The sequence below is a fragment of the Hyla sarda genome, chromosome 1, assembly GCF_029499605.1.
Source record: "Hyla sarda isolate aHylSar1 chromosome 1, aHylSar1.hap1, whole genome shotgun sequence".
In the NCBI taxonomy this organism is placed as follows: Eukaryota; Metazoa; Chordata; class Amphibia; order Anura; family Hylidae; genus Hyla; species Hyla sarda.
In genome coordinates, this window is record NC_079189.1 from 197,449,132 (window position 1) to 197,468,428 (window position 19,297).

General features: G+C 43.9%; 1 long non-coding RNA gene across 1 annotated transcript; it reads left to right on the forward strand.

Annotated features, from left to right (window-relative positions):
- The first annotated feature begins 2,818 nt into the window (after positions 1 to 2,818).
- Positions 2,819 to 11,873, forward strand: LOC130362426 (uncharacterized). Its single transcript, XR_008891415.1, has 3 exons — positions 2,819 to 3,282; positions 10,811 to 10,912; positions 11,299 to 11,873. It is a non-coding gene; the product is annotated as an uncharacterized LOC130362426 (long non-coding RNA).
- Positions 11,874 to 19,297: the final 7,424 nt, after the last annotated feature.

The following is a 19,297-nucleotide window of genomic DNA, read 5'->3' on the forward strand; positions in this document are numbered from 1 at the left end:
GCCAGTACATCAGGAGATGTGGAGGAGGCCATACGAGGACAACAACCCAGCAGCAGGACCGCTACCTCTGCCTTTGTGCAAGGAGGAGCACTGCCAGCAAAATGACCTCCAGCAGGCAACAAATTTGCATGTGTCCACTCAAATGGTCAGAAACAGACTCCATGAGGGTGGTATGAGGGCCCAACATCCACAGGTGGGGGTTGTGCTTACAGCCCAACACCGTACAGGATGTTTGGCATTTGCTAGAGAACACCAAGATTGGCAAATTCGCCACTGGTGCCCTGTGCTCTTCACAGATGAAAGCAGGTTCACACTGAGCACATGTGACAGATGTGACAGAGTCTGGAGACGACACGGAGAAGTTCTGCTGCCTGCAACATCCTCCAATATGACCGGTTTGGTGGTGGGTCAGTAATGGTGTGGGGTGGCATTTCTTTGGGGGTTGCACATTAGGTACCGAGGTACTGCCATTAGGTACCGAGATGAGATCCTCAGACCCCTTGTGAGACCACATGCTGGTGCGGTTGGCCCTGGGTTCCTCCCAATGCAAGACAATGCTAGACCTCATGTGTCTGGAGTGTGTCAGCAGTTCCTGCAAGAGGAAGGCATTGATGCTATGGACTGGCCCGCCCATTCCCCAGACCTGAATCCGATTGAGCACATCTGGGACATCATGTCTCGCTCCATCCACCAACGCCATGTTGCACAGACTGTCCAGAAGTTAGTGGATGCTTTAGTCCAGGTCTGGAAGGACATCCCAGGAGAATGCCCAGGCATTGTAGGTAGGTCATACGGGCACATGGAGGCCACACACACTACTGAGCCTCATTTTGACTTGTTTTAAGGACATTACATCAAAGTTGGATCAGCCTGTAGTGTGGTTTTCCACTCTGATTTTGAATGTGACTCCATATCCAGACCTCCATGGGTTGATAAATTTGATTTCCATTGATAATGTTTGTGTGATTTTGTCATCAAAGTTGATTGCGGTGTCTAAAATGGGAGAAATCAATACCGGTTAGCTCAGCAGACCTGTTCGGGAGCGCTGCAGTGAAATCACAGCGTCCCGAACAGCTGAGAGGAGCCTTACCGTGCTACACGCTGTCCAATCGTCGTTCCATTGCTCCAAGTTTGAGATCCAGGCTGGAGCAATCGAGCACATATTACACTGATCAATGCTATGCTATGGCATAGCATTGATCAGTATATGCAATCAAAGGATTGCAAGTAATAGTCCCCTATGGGGGCAAAACATTTTTTTTAAATAGTAAAAAAAGGGAATAAATGTGATTTAGTTCCTTTTTTTTCCCTCTTATAATGCTTGTTCACTGCCTGTGAGATTTCAGGCATTACCCGGCAGGCGTGACGTCACCTGAAGCCTGCCGAGTAACATTTCTGCCCTTCCCTGTTCTATGCAGCGCTCAGCCAATCACGGCAGGCAGGCTGTTATTCCTGTCAGAAACCATAGAGTTAATTGGTTCTGACAGTTTCTTTTGTTTACTTTTTGTTGAGGGGTTGCGTCTGGCTGTCGGGACTGGTATAAGCTGGCAGTCTGTTCTCACACCCTGCCTGCAAAAGAGCTTCATTTCCTAGATAGTGTGTATATTGTATCCTGTATTTCTGGCATATCTGACCCATTGGCTCCGCTCTCTGACCCTTCCCCTGTTTCTGTGACTTGGCACTTCTGTGATCTCTTGATACTGACTTGGCCTGTGACTTATTGTGTGTGTGTTTAGATATTATTTTTGTTAGTCTGTGTGCTCCCTTAAAGTATCCTGACTTTGACTGTATTATAGTTTGTTTTGTTGACCCTTACTTCCCTCACTTATTTAGGAAAGGTCCGTCAATGTGGTTGTCAATCCGCTGCCTAGGGCGGATAGGCAAGTAGGCAGGGAAAAGGGGAGTGGGCGAGAATAGTGTTGCACTGCTTCCCTGCCCATACGTGACATTTCCATAGGCCCTAAATACCTGCATTTGCTAAGATGGAAGCAATGACGGCTCTAGTAGAGCAAATGCAGGGTTTAGAACATTTAGTACAGTCTCTTGCCGAAAGGGTTCAAGCTCAGGAATCAGCTAATGTTCAGGCAATGGTCTGTCCCCCAGCTGTTTCAAGTGAACCGAAAATAAATCTTCCTGACCGCTTTTCTGGTGATCTAAATAAATTTGTTGTGTTTAGGGAGAATTGTAAGCTGTATTTCCACCTAAGACCCCAGTCAGCTAGCACAGAAGTTCAGAGAGTAGGAATTGTCATGTCTTTGCTGCAAGGGGATCCCCAGGAATGGGTATTCACTTTACCTCCCTCTGCTCCTGAATTAAGTTCTGTGGATGCTTTATTTTCTGCTAAGGGTCTTCTTTATCATGAACCTGGTGCCAGAAAGTAAAGCAGATTTGTAAATTACTTCTATTAAAAAATCGTAATCCTTCCTGTACTTATTAGCTGCTGAATACTACAGTGGAAATTCTTTTCCGTTTGAAACACAGAGCTGTCTGCTGAATCACGAGCACAGTGCTCTCTGCTGACATCTCTGTCCATTTTTAGGAACTGTCCAGGGTAAAAAGAAATCCCCATAGCAAGCATATGCTGTTCTGGACAGTTCATAAAATGGACAGAGATGTCAGCAGAGAGCACTGTGCTTGTGATGTCAGCAGACAGTTCCGTGTTTCAAAAAGAAAAGAATTTCCGCTGTAGTATTCAGCAGCTAATAAGTACAGGAAGAATTAAGATTTTTTAATGGAAGTAATTTACAAATCTGTTTAACTTTCTGGCACCAGTTGATTTAAAAAAAAAAAAAGTTTTTCACCGGAGTACCCCTTTAAGCAGGGACAAAGAACGGCTGAGGAGTACTGTGCTGATTTTCGAAAATGGTGTACAGTATCTGGTTGGAATGATCCAGCAATTAGGTGTCAGTTCAGACTAGGATTATCTGATGCTATTAAGGATATCCTTGTAAGCTATCCATCACCTGACTCCTTAGAACAGACCATGACTTTAGCGGTACAACATGACAGACATTTAAGAGAGAGAAGACGTGAACGGTCCGCTTCTTCTGTTTCTCATTCTCATTCCTCCATGTTGTCTTCTTTACCTATCTCTCATATATTTTCTGAGGAACCCATGCAGATAGGGAAATTGTCCCAGGAGAGAAAATCTATCCGGAAGAAAGACAACTTTTGCTTCTTTTGTGGAGAGATGGGACATCGAATACAGAATTGCTCCAAACGTCAGCAGCCGGGATACACCAGCACCTAAATGATAATCGAGGAAATCATTTAGGCACACAGGTATCTCCGAAATTGTCTTCTAAACTCTTGTTACCAGTCCAAATATTTTTTCTTGAAAAAATTATTTCTGATAATGCACTTGTTGATTCAGGTTCTGCTGCTAATTTTGTTGATCTGAATTTCATTAAGTCTTTGAATCTTCCCTTTAAATAGTTGGAAAATCCTATCCCCATTGCTGGAGTGGATTAGACACCTTTGTCTGGGGGTTGTGTTTATTCTTCTACTCCAGAGGTGGGATTATTGGTGTGGGTCATCGCATTTTTTAAAAAAAATCACATTTTTCATTTTGAAAAATTTGTCAGTAAATGTGATTTTGGGTTTTCCTTGGTTAAGAAAACATAATCCTGTCTTTGATTGGTCCTCCGGGGAACTCATCAAGTGGGGGTATGACTGTACTAACAAATGTATTTCCACTTGTGTTGCAACTCTCGGTGTGGCCCATAATTTACCCGAATATATTTCAGATTTTTGTGATGTTTTTTCTGAGGAGGCCTCCTCTGCTTTGCCCCCACACCGAGATTATGACTGTGCTACTGAACTTGTACCTGATGCCGGGTATCCTAAGGGATGAATTTATAATTTGTCTGGTCCTGAAAGGGGAGCTATGAAGAATTATATTCAGTCAAGTTTGCAAAAGGGTCATATTCGTCCTCCTGTATCTCCTATGGGAGCTGGTTTCTTCTTTGTGACAAAGAAGGACAGAGGGTTAAGGATGTGGATTCATTATCGGGTCTGAACAAGATTACTGTTAAAAATCAGTACCTGTTGCCTCTCATTCCAGATCTGTTTAATCAAATACAGGGAGCATGTTGGTTTTCTAAACTTGACCTTCAAGGGGCTTATAACGTAATCAGAATAAAAGAGGGTGACGGATGGAAAACTGCATTTAAACGCCGACCCCCCCCCCCCCCCCCCCCCCTCAGAAAAGCACCAGCAATTTTCAGAATTTGTTCACGATATTTTTGGTGAAGTTTTGGGAAAATTCCTAGTGGTTTATCTAGATTACATTCAAATTTTTTCTCATGATTGGTCATCTCATGTAAATCATGTACGTTCTGCCCTCCAGGTACTGCGTCAAAACAAATTATTCGTTAAACAAGAAAAATGTGTCTTTGGTGTCAAAGAGGTACAATTTTTAGGGTATATCTTAACTCCAGGACATTTCAAAATGGATCCTGAGAAGGTTAAGGCAGTTTCAGACGCGGTCTTCTTCTTTAACCCCTTAACGACGCAGGACATATATTTACGTCCTGCGCCAGCTCCCGCGATATGAGGCGGGGTCGCGCTGCGATCCCGCATGATACCACGTCGGTCCCGGTGCTCATCAACGGCCGGGACCCGCGGCTAATACCACACATTGCCGATCCCAGCAAGTCAGTCGGGCTGTTTGGGACTGCCGCGGTGAAATCGCGGCATCCCGAACAGCTTACAGGACACCGGGAGGGCCCTTACCTGCCTCCTCGGTGTCCGATCGGCGAATGACTGCTCTGTGCCTGAGATCAAGGCAGGAGCAGTCAAGCGCCAATAACACTGATCACAGGCGTGTTAATACACGCCAGTGATCAGCATGAGAGATCAGTGTGTGCAGTGTTATAGGTCCCTATAACACTGCAAAAAAAAAAAGTAAAAAAAAAGTGTTAACAAAGGTCATTTAACCCCTTCCCTAATAAAAGTTTGAATCACCCCCCTTTTCCCATAAAAAAATAAAAGTGTAAAAAAAAAAAATAAACATATGTGGTATCGCCACGTGTGTAAATGTCCGAACTATAAAAATATATCATTAATTAAACCGCACAGTCAATGGCGTACGCGCAAAAAAATTCCAAAGTCCAAAAAAGCATATTTTTGGTCACTTTTTATACCATTAAAAAATGAATAAAAAGTGATCAAAAAGTCTGATCAAAACAAAATCATACCAATAAAAACTTCAGATCACGGCGCAAAAAATTAGCCCTCATACCGGTGTAGAAACGGAAGCCCCCAAAAGTTACAAAATGGCGTTTTTTCTTCGATTTTGTCGCACAATGATTTGTTTTTCCGTTTCGACGTGAATTTTTGGGTAAAATGACTAATGTCACTGCAAAGTAGAATTGGTGACGCAAAAAATAAGCCATAATATGGATTTTAAGGTGGAAAATTGAAAGGGTTATGATTTTTCAAAGGTAAGGAGGAAAAAACGAAAGTTCAAAAACTGAAAAACCCTGAGTCCTTAAGGGGTTAAAGGCATCGTCGCAAAACCATTGACTGATTTAACTTGCAAAGGGGCAGATCTGGTTAACTGGTCTACAGAGGCGGAGGCAGCTTTTGAACATCTCAAGGGGTGTTTCATCTCCGCTCCGATATTAGTCCAACCAGATCAGACCAAGCCCTTTATTGTTAAGGTTGATGCTTCTGAAGTTGGTGCTGGAGCAGTATTGTAGCAGGGAACAGATCCTATGGGCTGACTACTGGAGAGGGTACAAAGGGCACCATGAGCTCACTCCAGGGGGAAGGGGGGAGGGCGCCATCTTCCCCATGACTTTACTCAGGGAGTGTGCTTCAAGCCATTTGAGTTGTCTCCGGGGAGGGCACCACCTGGCCAAACACAACATGACTCCTGGGGACAGTGCGACAGGCAGGCCCCACTGACTGACTCTGGGGGGAGGGCACCACAGGCCACATGGGCTGCCTTGGGGGGGGGCACAGTCTGGGTTTTCTCCAGGGGATGGGGCAAACCAGGGGTCCCATGGGCTTACCCCTGGGGAGGGCACCATGGCTCCTGGAGAGTGTGCTATAGTCATGGCTTTTATTTTTACCCAAATCTCCAAATTGGAGAAAGAAGCTCTTTGCTCTTTCCAGCCATCTGCCATTATGGGAAAGACAATCACCACTACTTCTTCCCTACATAACTACCTTGATTACATGGCAACCCACTTCCCCCTCAGGCTCTGAAGGCACATATAACCATTCTTCCCAAAGAAGGTAAAGACCTCACCTTTGTTACCTCTTTATATCCCTTCCTAATATTGATATAAGATTTGAGCCGAACTCCTGTTTTTACAGCTGAGCAAACTACTCCCAGGCCTCAGCCTTTCAGATCAGACATGGTTTGTGAAGGGGAGAGAAGACAAACATAATACACTTTGTGCACTTCACATTTCAAGTCCTCCAGAACACCTCTAATTCTTCTCGGTAACAATGTTAAGAAGGTGTTTGATAGGGTGGCATGGCACCATAAGGACCATGTATTGTCCAATTTCAACTTCCAAGCACAATTTTATTATGCCATTCTTTCCCTATTTTCGACCCCTAGCATTCAAATTTGAATTAATGGCCCCTTGTCTTTATTACAAACTGCAGTCAGTCCTTCCGTGGACTCCAACGAATAATCAATACTTACAGGCCCAATTTTAGGGTTAATAATTCTAAATCAGAGATACAGTGGTCCCTCAAAATACAATATTAATTGGTTCCAGGATGACCATTGTATAGTGAAACCAATGTATGTTGAGACCATAACTCTATGGAAACCTGGTAATTGGTTCTAAAGCCCCAAAATGTCATCCAAGAATAAGAAAAAATGAGGATTAAAGAAAAATAAGTAGATAACTAATACAGATAATGCAAGTCCTTACAGTGGTCAGTTCTTCCAGCCATTGACACGTTTTCACAGATCTGGACTGTAAATAGCATTGTATGTTGAGTCTGGTTTCAAGTAGCAATGGTCCAGAAAAGACCCTTGTATGTTGAAAATATAGTATGTTGAGGCCTGTCAGGAATGGGCAGGGAAGGAGTGCACTCTATTCTCGCCCACTCCCCTGTCCCTGCCTACTTACGTACCTGCCTTAAACGACAGGTCCGTAACCACGAAGACAGTCCCTTCCTATATACGTGAGGGGCGTAATTGTCAAAATAATAAACTACAATGACACAAACTAGGTCCGGGGACAGTAGGAACAGACAAACTAACAAAGGAAGACTAAAAACTCCCACAATAAGTCCAATGTCAACTAACCGTGTCTGAAGCCAGGAGATGTGACTGTACAAAGTCTCTAATACCAGAGAGAATAGTCAGATAGAGGAGCCAAAGGTTCAGAAAGCCAGATATAACAAATTCAGAAGACAGCTAGATAGAGTACAAACTGAGCTCTATAGCAAGCACTGACTGGGAGTAGATTGCCAGCTTATACGGAGCCAGAACAGGTGCTGCAATCAAGGTCAGCTGACCAGTCCAGACAGCTGGGCGTAATCCAGCAATAAAAAACAACAAAGAAGCTGTCAGAACTTTTTAGGCCCCTTTCACACTACAAAATGACTCTGTTTTAAAGATCCGCTCGAAGTTAGTCTGAAAATCGTCTGTAAAACGGCAATTACAAAATCCTATACGGCATAGTGCATGCACTATTTCTCTATTATCTTCCGTCACTATCTCTTTACTATCTTCCGTCACAAAATAACGGCCGTTATTAATAACGGGCTATAACGGGTTAAAAAGGATAATGTAAAAATCCCAAAGACTATAATGGGATTTTCTAACAGCCGTAACGGATTTTGTAACTGTCGTTTTACATCCGATTTTCAGATTGAACTTCGAACGGATCTTTAAAACTGAGTCATTTTGTAGTGTGAAAGAAGCCTTAGGTTCTGACAAGGCCATTGTAAGTTGAGGGATCACTGTACTTAATACTTTGGTCCTGCGGCACAAGCTTTTGACCTGCAGTGTACCTTGTCACTTCACTGGTTACAGGCTGGCTACCTTATCTATCATGGATACAGTATGTAGAAAAAATCTTCTGCAAAAATATATAATTTCTTGGTTATTAATGTCCTATGGATTGTCCCGATAGTGCTGCCGGCCACATACCTTTTTTAGTGGAGACTGTTGTATGTTATCAAGGTCATCGCCTTGCAGAAGGCTAGTCCCTGAGACTACCCTCCGTCCACCTCTGTAGATGGTTAACCCTTTACAATAGCACAGAACCCTCTAGACTTATGCCCCCTTGATTTTTCTGCCTAAGCATAAGGCTGTAAGGGAGTCAAGGTTTTTTCTTGGACCAAATAAAGCTGGACAGCAATAGCTTCCACTGAAGAAGGTATGTGGCCGGCAGCACAATTGTGACCATCCACAGGACATGCTTTGGCTCCCTTTGAGGTATTTACTAGCTGACATTTCAAATCCTCTTTTGAATGATGTGATGGCAGTGAAAAAAACATTCGATAGCTCCAGGACGGACTCTAACAGCTCATTGTCCCCAATGTACATGCTGTTATTTTTCCTTACAGAGGAGACTTCTCTTACCTTGCATGGCCATCAAACCTAAAACCCCTCCTATAGGCTTGCATTGAGGGGGGCGGAGCGTGACATCACAATGACGTCACAATGCTCCGACCCCGTGATCGACAGTAATCAGACCCAGAGCGAACATGCGGCAGGACCCCTGCGATCAGGCATCTTATCCCCTATCCTTTGGATAGGGGATAAGATGTCTAAGCGCCAGAGTACCCCTTTAAACCAAAAAGCATTGAAATTTATAAAGCTTTGAGTTTGAAAGTATGCATGAAAATAGTCACATGCATAATAAAATGCACATAGTGTATAACTAATCGAGGTGGCACAATGTATTATAATAGAAAGACACAGTAAATTATAAATAAATTAGAGGACAGTGTGTATTATAACTAAAATAAGGGGGGCGCAGTTTATTAAAGGGGTTATCCACCATAAAGTGATTTTAGTACATACCTGCCAGACAGTACTTCTTTATTAAAGAACCAAGCGACACAGGATAAAACAGTAATACGTATCAGCCAGGTAAACTAGCCTTACTCATACTACTAAAATCAGAAATCAACTGTTCTGTTATAGGTGGAAACCCTGGGACAATTCACATGTCCAGGGTAACCAGGATCACATATCCAGGGTAACCACCCACAGAGACCAGTTACATCATAGCTTGGTAACAATACAAATACATAAAATAGCATCAAATAGAAAAAAGAAAAAAACATATAACCCCATGGGTATATAGCTATGTAACACTGTGTTCAATTGGAAAGGTGACATAAGTAAAAGTAGTACATCCTGCACATGAAGAGATTATAAACATATGTAAATAAGTATCAGAAAAATATACTATCCAGAATGACATAAGACAAATATGTGCACAATAAACTATGTCACATCTTCCAAAGAACAAATAACATGTAAATAAATATACATGGAAAAAGTCCTGAGCAATGTATATGTACATAAAATACATATAAGAAATATATGCAATTGCAGCACAAAATGGACATGGGAAGAAAAAAAAAAAAAAGAATGTACCGTATTTTTCGCCGTATAAGACACACTTTTTCTTCCCCAAAACTGGGGGGAAAAAGTCGGCCGGGACCCGCGGCTAAACAGGACATCACCGATCGCGGTGATGCCCTGTATTAACCCTTCAGATGCGGCGATCAAAGCTGACCGCCGCGTCTGAAGGGAAAGTGACACTAACCCGGCTGTTCAGTCGGGCTGTTCGGGACCGCCACGATTTCACCTTGGCGGTCCCGAACAGCCCGACTGAATAGCCGGTATGTGCTTACAGGACACCAGGAGGGACCTTACCTGCCTCCTCGGTGTCTTCTCCGTTCAGGGATCCCCTGTATGGCCGGCGCTCTCCTTCCTCGTCATCACATCATCGCGCACGTGCGTCGGCGTGCGTAACGACGTGATGGCGGTGACGGAGAGCGAGGATACCCGGCCGGCAGCAGAGTCGTTCCAGAGCGACGGGGACACGGCGACAGCGATGGAGCAACATCCAGGGCAGTGGTGACGAGTCCGGAGCGGCGGGGACACGTGAGTATTACCTCCTATGCAGTGGTCTTCAATCTGCGGACCTCCAGATGTTGCAAAACTACAACTCCCAGCATGCCCGGACAGCCAGCGGCTGTCCGGGCATGCTGGGAGTTGTAGTTTGCAACATCTGGAGGTCCGCAGGTTGAAGACCACTATTGGGTTCAAAATCTTTATTTTTTTAGATTTTGCACCTATAAATTGGGTGCGTCTTATACGCCGGTGCGTCCTATAGGGCGAAAAATACGGTACTTGTAACTAATAATGCAATATAACATCTTGTCTTCTATTCATTCCTTTGGGAAAACTGTTACCAAGTTCAATTATCCAAAGGACTTCTCGGTCCAAAATTTTCTGTTTGTAGTTGCCACCTCTAGTGGGTGGAGTAACCCTTTCAATTCCCTGTAACACCAAAGTAAAGTAGCTGCCTTCATGTTTTTGTGCACAATGCTGGGTGACCATGGAAATATTGCGTGAACAAACATGTGGAATGTCTGAAAAATGTTTGCGGGCCCTAACTTTTCATTTATTTGTGGTATATGTATTTATGCACTAGATTACAAATATCCCTATAATTCTGGCTATATTGTGTGATGAACAGGACTGGTTTTGTTTTTAGCACATTTTCAGGGTTACCTTTTTTATTTGAACTGATGATTTCCTCATGATTTTTCAGTGTAGCTATACTTTTTTCTTTTTTAATGTTCCATAAAGGATAACCTCTGCAAACCAACCGGGACTCAATATCATGTGCCTCCTTATTAAATATGTCTATAGTGGAACAATTACGGCGAGCCCTTACCATCTCACCCACTGGTAAGTTGGATGGCAAGAGGTTGGATATAGGATGGAGCTGGTAGCTGTGTTCTTACAGTATGTAGATGTTATAATAGATGTAGTGTTAGGGTAACCAAATAATGTAAGATCCAAAAAGGAAATTTGATCCAATGCATGCTGAAGGGTAAAATGTAATCCCAATTGATTGTCCTTTAAAAATAATGAAAAATCTGGTATGTCCGCTACATTAGACCCCCAAATAAACAGAAGATTGTCTTTGTAGCGGCACATAATAACACATAAATGTTGGCGAGGGAGGGGGAGAATTTTTCTCACTTTGAATCTTATTGTACTGGCAAGAAATACAAGATAAAGCATTATATCAATTGTAACACTCCTAATGTTATTTCTCTTTTTTCCTGCAGGGAGTGCAGATTGCAATACGTTGGTTGTACCACAAATAAATGAAAAGTTAGGACCCGCAATTATTTATCGGACATTCCACATGTTTGTTCACGCAATATTTCCATGGTCACACAGCATTGTGCACAAAAACATGAAGGCAGCTACTCTACTTTGATGTTACAGGGAATTGAAAGGGTTACTCCACCTACTAGAGGTCGTAACTACAAACAGAAAATGTTGAACCAAGAAGTATTTTGGATAATTGAACTTGGTACCTGTGTGAACCTGAGGAGTTGTTTGCGATTTCTTCCATATTGTTCTACAAGCTGGAGCACACAAAACTGCCCTGGGAATCAGGACGGAGATAGAATGGCGTCTCTGCACCAGGAACAACCACCACTACATGGTCATGTATGGACTTTAAACTGGAGTCACATTTTTGTTTGTTCTGAGTTTAACATCTGATGTTAAGCCTTCTGCTGAACTGTTATGTTCCTGCTGGTTTGTTTTTAATAAACCCTTTTGTTTTTGCACCAACATCCTGCTTGTTTGCCTACCATTTGTACATCTAATTCCCACAATAGCTATATACCCAGGGGGTTATATGTTTTCTTTTTCCATTTGATGCTATTTTATGCATTTGTTCATGTATTTGTATTGTAATCAAGCTATGATGTAACTGGTCTCTGTGGGTGGTTACCCTGGACATGTGATCCTGGTTTTCCCAGGGGAATCGTCTGTCGATTAATTGGGTTTCCGCCTATAAAAGAACAGTTGTGCGCTGATTTTAGTAGTATGAGTAAGGCTAGTTTTCCTGGCTGAAATGCATTACTGTTTTATCCTGTGTCGGTTGGCGCTTTAACAAAGGAGTTGATTGTACAAGTTACTGCGCTGGATCCATCCTTTCTTCTGCACCATGAAATACATGTACAGACACTATATTATGAATTACGCTAATTTTATAGCCCCCTATAGCTTAGTCAAATAAAAAATAATCCCAGAATACCCCTTTAAAACTAAATAAAGGGGAACTGAAGGGGGCACTCTGTATTATACCTAATTAAAGGGGGAACAGCATATTATAACTAATTGAAGGGGGCACAGTGTTTTAATAATAATTGGGCCCTAACTTATTCTGTATAATAAATAAATGCTACTGCGCATTTTCCTACTCAATGTAGTCAATTGGTCATAAAATCAGCTGAAGAAAATATGCCGGAAAACATGGCATGTGTGATCATAGACTAAAACTATATTATTCCTGGAAGAAGCCAGGAAGTGGCGAAACGTCGGGCAGTGGCGTCTCATCTCCCTGTTATATTTTCACCACTTGGTAATATTTACTCATGACTTATTTTGGGATTTGGTATTGTATTGGTTATTTTGAAGGAACTTTCCTTTTGGCACTTAGCTGTTTTATACACTTGTATATTGTTCTTATTACCTGTTTGAGGTGAGACTTGCCGTTTTCTTGTTCTCATTATCGTGTCTCCAGTTGCTGTACATTGTCCACATTTATATTTAAATTTTTTGTATCAATAAAATTTATGTTTTTAGATCTGTAGTCATGCTTTTGCATTGTTTTTTGTTGTTGTTTGTTCTGCGTGGGATCTATTACCCACTGGGAATTTCTGAGGCATTAATATTATTCTTTTAGGCAAGCCCTAAAAGTATGTAAAAGAACCAAATAAAACAATGAGTCAAAAATATAAGACTAGGTCAATTATTTATTGAGGAAAATAATTCAATATCACGTATCTGTTAATGGAAAAAGTATGTGAACCGGTATCTGGTATGACCCCTTCGTGCAGCAATAACTGCATCTAAATATTACTGGTAATTTTTTTATTAGTCCTGCACATCATTTTGGAGGAATTTTGGAACATACCATACAGTTATGTTGATGGGGTTCCACCCCTGAAGTACTCGCTTCAGGTCCCTTCATGTCCAAGTGAACGTTATCAGTGATGCTAACAGGGAAGTTATATTCTACCCCACATAAGCTCAATTATGAGAAAAAAAACTAGCTCTTATATCCTTGATGGATGACAATGATATAGTAAAGTGTAACCCTCACGTTTCAGAAGACAGGAACTCCGGTGGATGTGGATCCGCTGGACCTGTGTGGCAGATGACTCGGACCATACGAGGGAGTAAAGTTTAAGGTGCCGCTGGTTTCACCAGAGCCCACCGCAAAGCGGGATGGACTTGCTGCAGCAGGCGGCACCCAGGTCCTACCCCTGGCACGGCTCGACTACACAGGAGGCTGAGGAGATGCGAGGCACAGGAGGGATAAGGCAGCTCGTAGTCAGGATAGCAGAAGGTCAAGGCAGGTGGCAAAGTAGCGTCGTCAGGATGTAGCAGGAGGTCAGTAGGCAGGCGGCAGAGAAGCAAGGTCAAGTCACAGAGCAAAGGATCAGAAACACGGTAAGGCAACTCTCAGGAATGCTTTCTCTCAGGCACAAGGCAACAAAGATCCAGCAGGGAAGTGAGGAGGGTGGAGGACTTTATCAATGAGCCACACGTGAATTACACTAATGAGCGCACTGGCCCTTTAAATCTTAAAGCTCCAGTGCGTGCGCGCCCTAGAGGACAGGGATACGTGCGTCGGAGCAGAGAGTCAGAGGCTGGGGCAGGAGAAGCACCAGGTGAGTGACGGACTGGGGCTCGCATGCGGGCGCGTCCCACGATGCGAGTCCCAGCCCTGCAGGCAGCATCAGGTAACGGGACCATGCGCTCACGGCCAGCGTGTGCTGCCGGAGCGCATAACGTAACATAAAGTCTGCTGATTATGGCAGTTCTATTGTCATTGTCAGTTGGCAGTTCCATTGTCATAATGGACCACCTTATGTAAATAAAGGAGATAGACAACTGGCGTACACTACCACATCTGAGAAATTGCATAGGGATTTTTCACTATTTAAAGAAATAAAATACTTGATACAGAAATATTTGGTGATCGACAATGATCTGAGAAAAATTCCCCATGATTGATTCTCCAGTTACATTGGGGGAGATTTATCAAAACCTGTGCAGAGGAAAACTTGCCCAGTTGCCCATAGCAACCAATCAGATCGCTTTTTTCATTTTTCACAGGCCTTCATAAAAATGAAAGAAGCAAGCTGATTGGTTGCTATGGGCAACTGGGCAAGTTTTCCTCTGCACAGGTTTTGATAAATCTCCCCCATTATGTATATTCTACCAAAGGAACATTTGATAATCCAACAGGCAGAACAACCATGACTGCTGTGGACTCAATACTTACCCTATTGTTTGTAACATCGGACAACGCCTTGACAGCTTTAAAGGGGTTATTCACCATAAGGTGATTTTAGTGCGTACCTGCCAGACAGTAATGGACATCCTTAGGAAGGATCTGTGCTTGTCTTGGGGCTAAATGGCTATGTTTTGAGATTATCATAACGCTGTGTGCATTTGCAATTTCATGCTTACATGTCAATCTTCTTTTGTCATTTATCTACTAGACTGCATTTGCGGTTTACAATATGTGGCACGGACTATTCAGCCACTAAGAAACCGCCTTAACAAACACAGACAGAACAGTGTGTCCAGGCACTGCGGCACCTCGCATCCAGGAGGAGAAAACCTCATCTCGGTGATGCCCATCGACCACATACCCAGTAACCAAGCAAATTGATTTGAAACTTTGAAAAAGAAGGAAGTCTTCTGGATGTACAAACTGTCCACCATCTCCCCAAAAGGACTTAATGAAATAGTGTAGACCAGGGGTCTGCAACCTTTAAGACAAAAAGAGCCACTTGGACCTGTTTCCGAAGAAAAATAAAAAACTGGGAGCCGCAAAACCATTGCAACATTTAAAACAAATATAACACTGCATATATTGTTTCTTACCTTAATGCTATATATACAGGATCGTGCAGTCAGCTGTCAATCTGAAGAAAAAAAGGACTTTCACTTAACAATGTAAAATATATTTTTGCATATTAATAGCTAATTAAAATATTTAATTTACCTGGTTAATGGGACTTTTGCTCCTGAACCTCAGTGCTCAGTGTCTGCACATCAGGGCTGTAAGACGTCACCTTCATTTTCACACAGGCTTGCAAGCTGTCATCTGTGAGGCGTGATCGATGTTTGTTTTTAATATAGTTCATGTTGGAGAAGACCTTCTCACATACATATGTGGAACCGAAGATCGACAGGACTCCAAATGCATACTTTTTCATGTTTATATAAGTGTTGGGGATGGCATTCCATGTTTTGAATACAAGTTTGTCCTGTTTGGGAAGGTTTTCAATATCACTCCATTTATGATTCTGAGCCAGAATGGCCTTCTGACGGGCAACATCCTCAAGAGTAGCGGTCAAGCATTTGAACTTGGACACCCATATATCTTTGTCGGCTATATCGGCCAGTTCCATCTCAAGATCAGGTTGACTTACACCTGCAAATGCAGTCATATTCAATAGGGATGGATCGATTGCCAGGGGAGTGACAGGGAAGTAAAATGTGTTTTTTTTCCTCTCTGAACTCACAGAATCGTTTCCCAAACGAGCTTTGCATTGCGGTGATTGCAGACCTGAAATATTCCAAATTTATGGTATCATGACTTTGTTTGAACTCTCTCAAAGAGGGAAAGTGAGACAGTGTACCTCTCTGGAAATCTTTAACTGTCACGCACAGCCCTCATGACCTGGCGTACTGACACATCCACGCCTCTCAGAAAAGAGTGCGCGGACAAAAGAATCACAAAACCCAGCAGAATATCTACTCTAATATTCTACCGCTAAGCTACACGTCCACGCCTCTCAGAAAAGAGTGAGCGGACAAAATAAACACAAAACCCAGCAGAATATCTACTCTAATATTCCACCTCTAAGCAGCCACTGTGGTACGTTCACTCTTGGCTCCCCTGAGCACGCTCTGCTCCCTTATGAGCCAGTGAACCAGCTTAAACACACACTGTGTGTAGGTCCCCGTGTCTTTCCTGCACACGTGACCTCGGCCGGGAAGGTATAGGGGTGCTCTGCTTCCACACTCACTTTCACACACCCCTACCACAATAGGCCCCAAAAATGAGCTACACGCACCCCAAAACCAGTCCACATGCCCACACACCAATACGCTGCCACCATCTATCAGTAGGCCAATAGAACGCCTCCGTTCATACTCAGATTCTTGGACTCTGCGCTTTGACACCAAAACTATGGTAACGGCACGAGCCACGCTTATACACTAATACAACTATATACGCTATAAGGCCATAGGTTCGTCAGAGCATACAAGGCTACACATTAAAGTTATGGCTTTAATGTACATAGAGGGTACAGTACTTACCGTATTTTTCGCCATATAAGACGCACTTTTTCTTCCCCAAAACGTGGGGGGGAAAGTTGGTGCGTCTTATATGGCGAATATACGCCCGAGGCTGCTGCGGGCGAGAGCGGGAAGTCAGCGGTAAGTACAGAGGTTGCGGCGGTGCAGTACAGCGCTGACTACCCGCTCCCCACCTGCAGCAGCCTCATGACCACCGGTGAATTTTTCCCCTCACACTGGCTATGTTTATTGCCCTACGCCTGGAACATACAGTTCCGGGCGCCGGGCAGGTGAATTACTAATAACTGTATACTAAAAACCAGGGTGCCTGCAGCTGTTCTGAAACTACAACTCCCAGCATGCCCGGACCGGCAAAGGCTGTCTAGGCATGCTGGTAGTTGTAGTTTCACAACAGCTGGAGGCCCCCTGGTTTTTAGTATACAGTATTAGTTTTTACCTGCTCTGGCCGGCCCCCGCCTGCAGCCGCACACAGGAGCCGGCCCGGGCAGATAAAATCATAGGAAAATCTTTTCGGGACATAAGGATGTCCTCAGGTCACTTACCATTTCCCGGCCGATGCGCGCCCTCCTCCGGTCCTCCTGCAGTCTTCCTGCGATTCTCCGCCTCTCTATGATTGTACGCACGGGACGCCAGTGACGTCCCGACGTGCGTACAACCATAGAGGCGCCGGAGGACAGGAGGACCGAAGGAAGACGCGCGCCGACCGGGGCCTGGTGAGTGACCCGCGGCGCGTAATCTTCAGTGTTCCAGTCACCGCTCCTCCGGTCCCGGCACCTACTGCTATGGTCCACAGGCCATAGCAGTAGATTGTGACACCGGGCCAGAGGAGCGGTGACCGAAACACTGTGGGGGCAGCACACAGACATACAGCCTCCAGCCGTACACTGTATATGGCTGGAAGCTGTATGTCTGTGGGGGGGAGCTGCTTACCATTGTGGGGGAACTATACTGACAACTATTGTGGGGGGGGGGAGCTGCCTAGCATTATGGGGGAACTATACTGCCAACTATTGTGGGGGAACTATACTGCCAACCATTGTGGGGGAACTATACTGCCAACCATTGTGGGGGAACTATACTGCCAACTATTGTGGGGGAACTATACTGCCAACCATTGTGGGGGAACTATACTGCCAACCATTGTGGGGGAACTATACTGCCAACCATTGTGGAGGGGGGGGGGGGAGCTGCCTACCATTGTGGGGAAACTATACTGCCAACTATTGTGGGGGGGAGCTGCCAGTGCCTACCATTGTGGGGGAACTATACTGCCAACCATTGTGGGGGAACTATACTGTCAACCATTGTGGGGGAACTATACTGCCAACCACTGTGGGGGAACTATACTGCCAACTATTGTGGGGGAACTATACTGCCAACTATTGTGGGGGAACTATACTGCCAACCATTGGGGGGGGGGGAGCTGCCAACCATTGTGGGGGAACTATACTGCCAACTATTGTGGGGGAACTATACTGCCAACCATTGGGGGGAGCTGCCTACGATTGTGGGGGAACTATACTGCCAACTATTGTGGGGGAACTATACTGCCAGCCATTGTGGGGGGGAGGGGGGAGGAGCTGCCTACCATTGTGGGGGAACTATACTGCCAACTATTGTGGGGGAACTATACTGCCAACTATTGTGAGGGAACTATACTGATATAAAATATTTTACTACAGTATTTGGTTCAGAATCTTTTTTTTCGAGATTTTCCTCCTTTAAAATTGGGTGTGTCTTATATGCCAGAGCGTCTTTTATATGGCGAAAAATACGGTAGTTACAAAAAGAATTAAAGAAACAGACATACAAAATGTGCGAAACAGTTATAAAATAAAAGGGGAATAAAAATCTGAAGAGTTCCATACTTAACGTCGTTGAGTAAAGTCCTAATCCGTCCTTGGGGCCAAGGAAGAAAAATAGCGGCACAAGTCCATTCAGAATGGGCCCCAAACTTGTAACAACTAGCTTGTGTTGGACCACCACTTTTATGGGTGCAGCAGAGGGTTGGGTTAGAAGGGAGGTCTCCAGTGTCTTCTTAGATCAGCCCACATCATCCCACCTCCCAAATGTCCCAACCTCCTCTCAAACACAGATTGATAGTCCATAAATCATAACTCCCATCGTACACAACAGATGTGACATAGATGGCAGTACACTTGATATGGTGACATTATAACGCACATTTTGATAGGATACATGAAGGATTTATACATAGTTATAGGATACATACAGCTTAGGGATACATACAGCTTAATCTATGGGTACAATGGAGTCATGTTTGGGTTCTAAATAAAGCCTAATATTCGGGGATCATGATTCTGAGGGATATATACCTATGGCTACTAAGGGGAGCCCTGAAAAACATATTTTTACAACTGGGACATATTTCACTATATGTAAAAGGTACACCTTTTGTTCGAAATGGCACCAACTTGGCAGGATGCACAATTAACTCAATCCGCAAACAAGCTGTCCTGAGGCTTCGCATAGCTAGGCGTCAAAAGATATGTAAAATAACCGACAACAGGATACAAAGTGACAAAGCATATGGGGACAAGCAGGGGGTACAGTCAAAAGGGAAATACTCAGAGGTCCAGAGGATACATATGCATTTCAAACAGGGTCCCAGACAGCTAGGAGCCAGAGATTATCCACCATATTTTCCTAAAAATCATATCCTCAGCCTAAATTCACTAC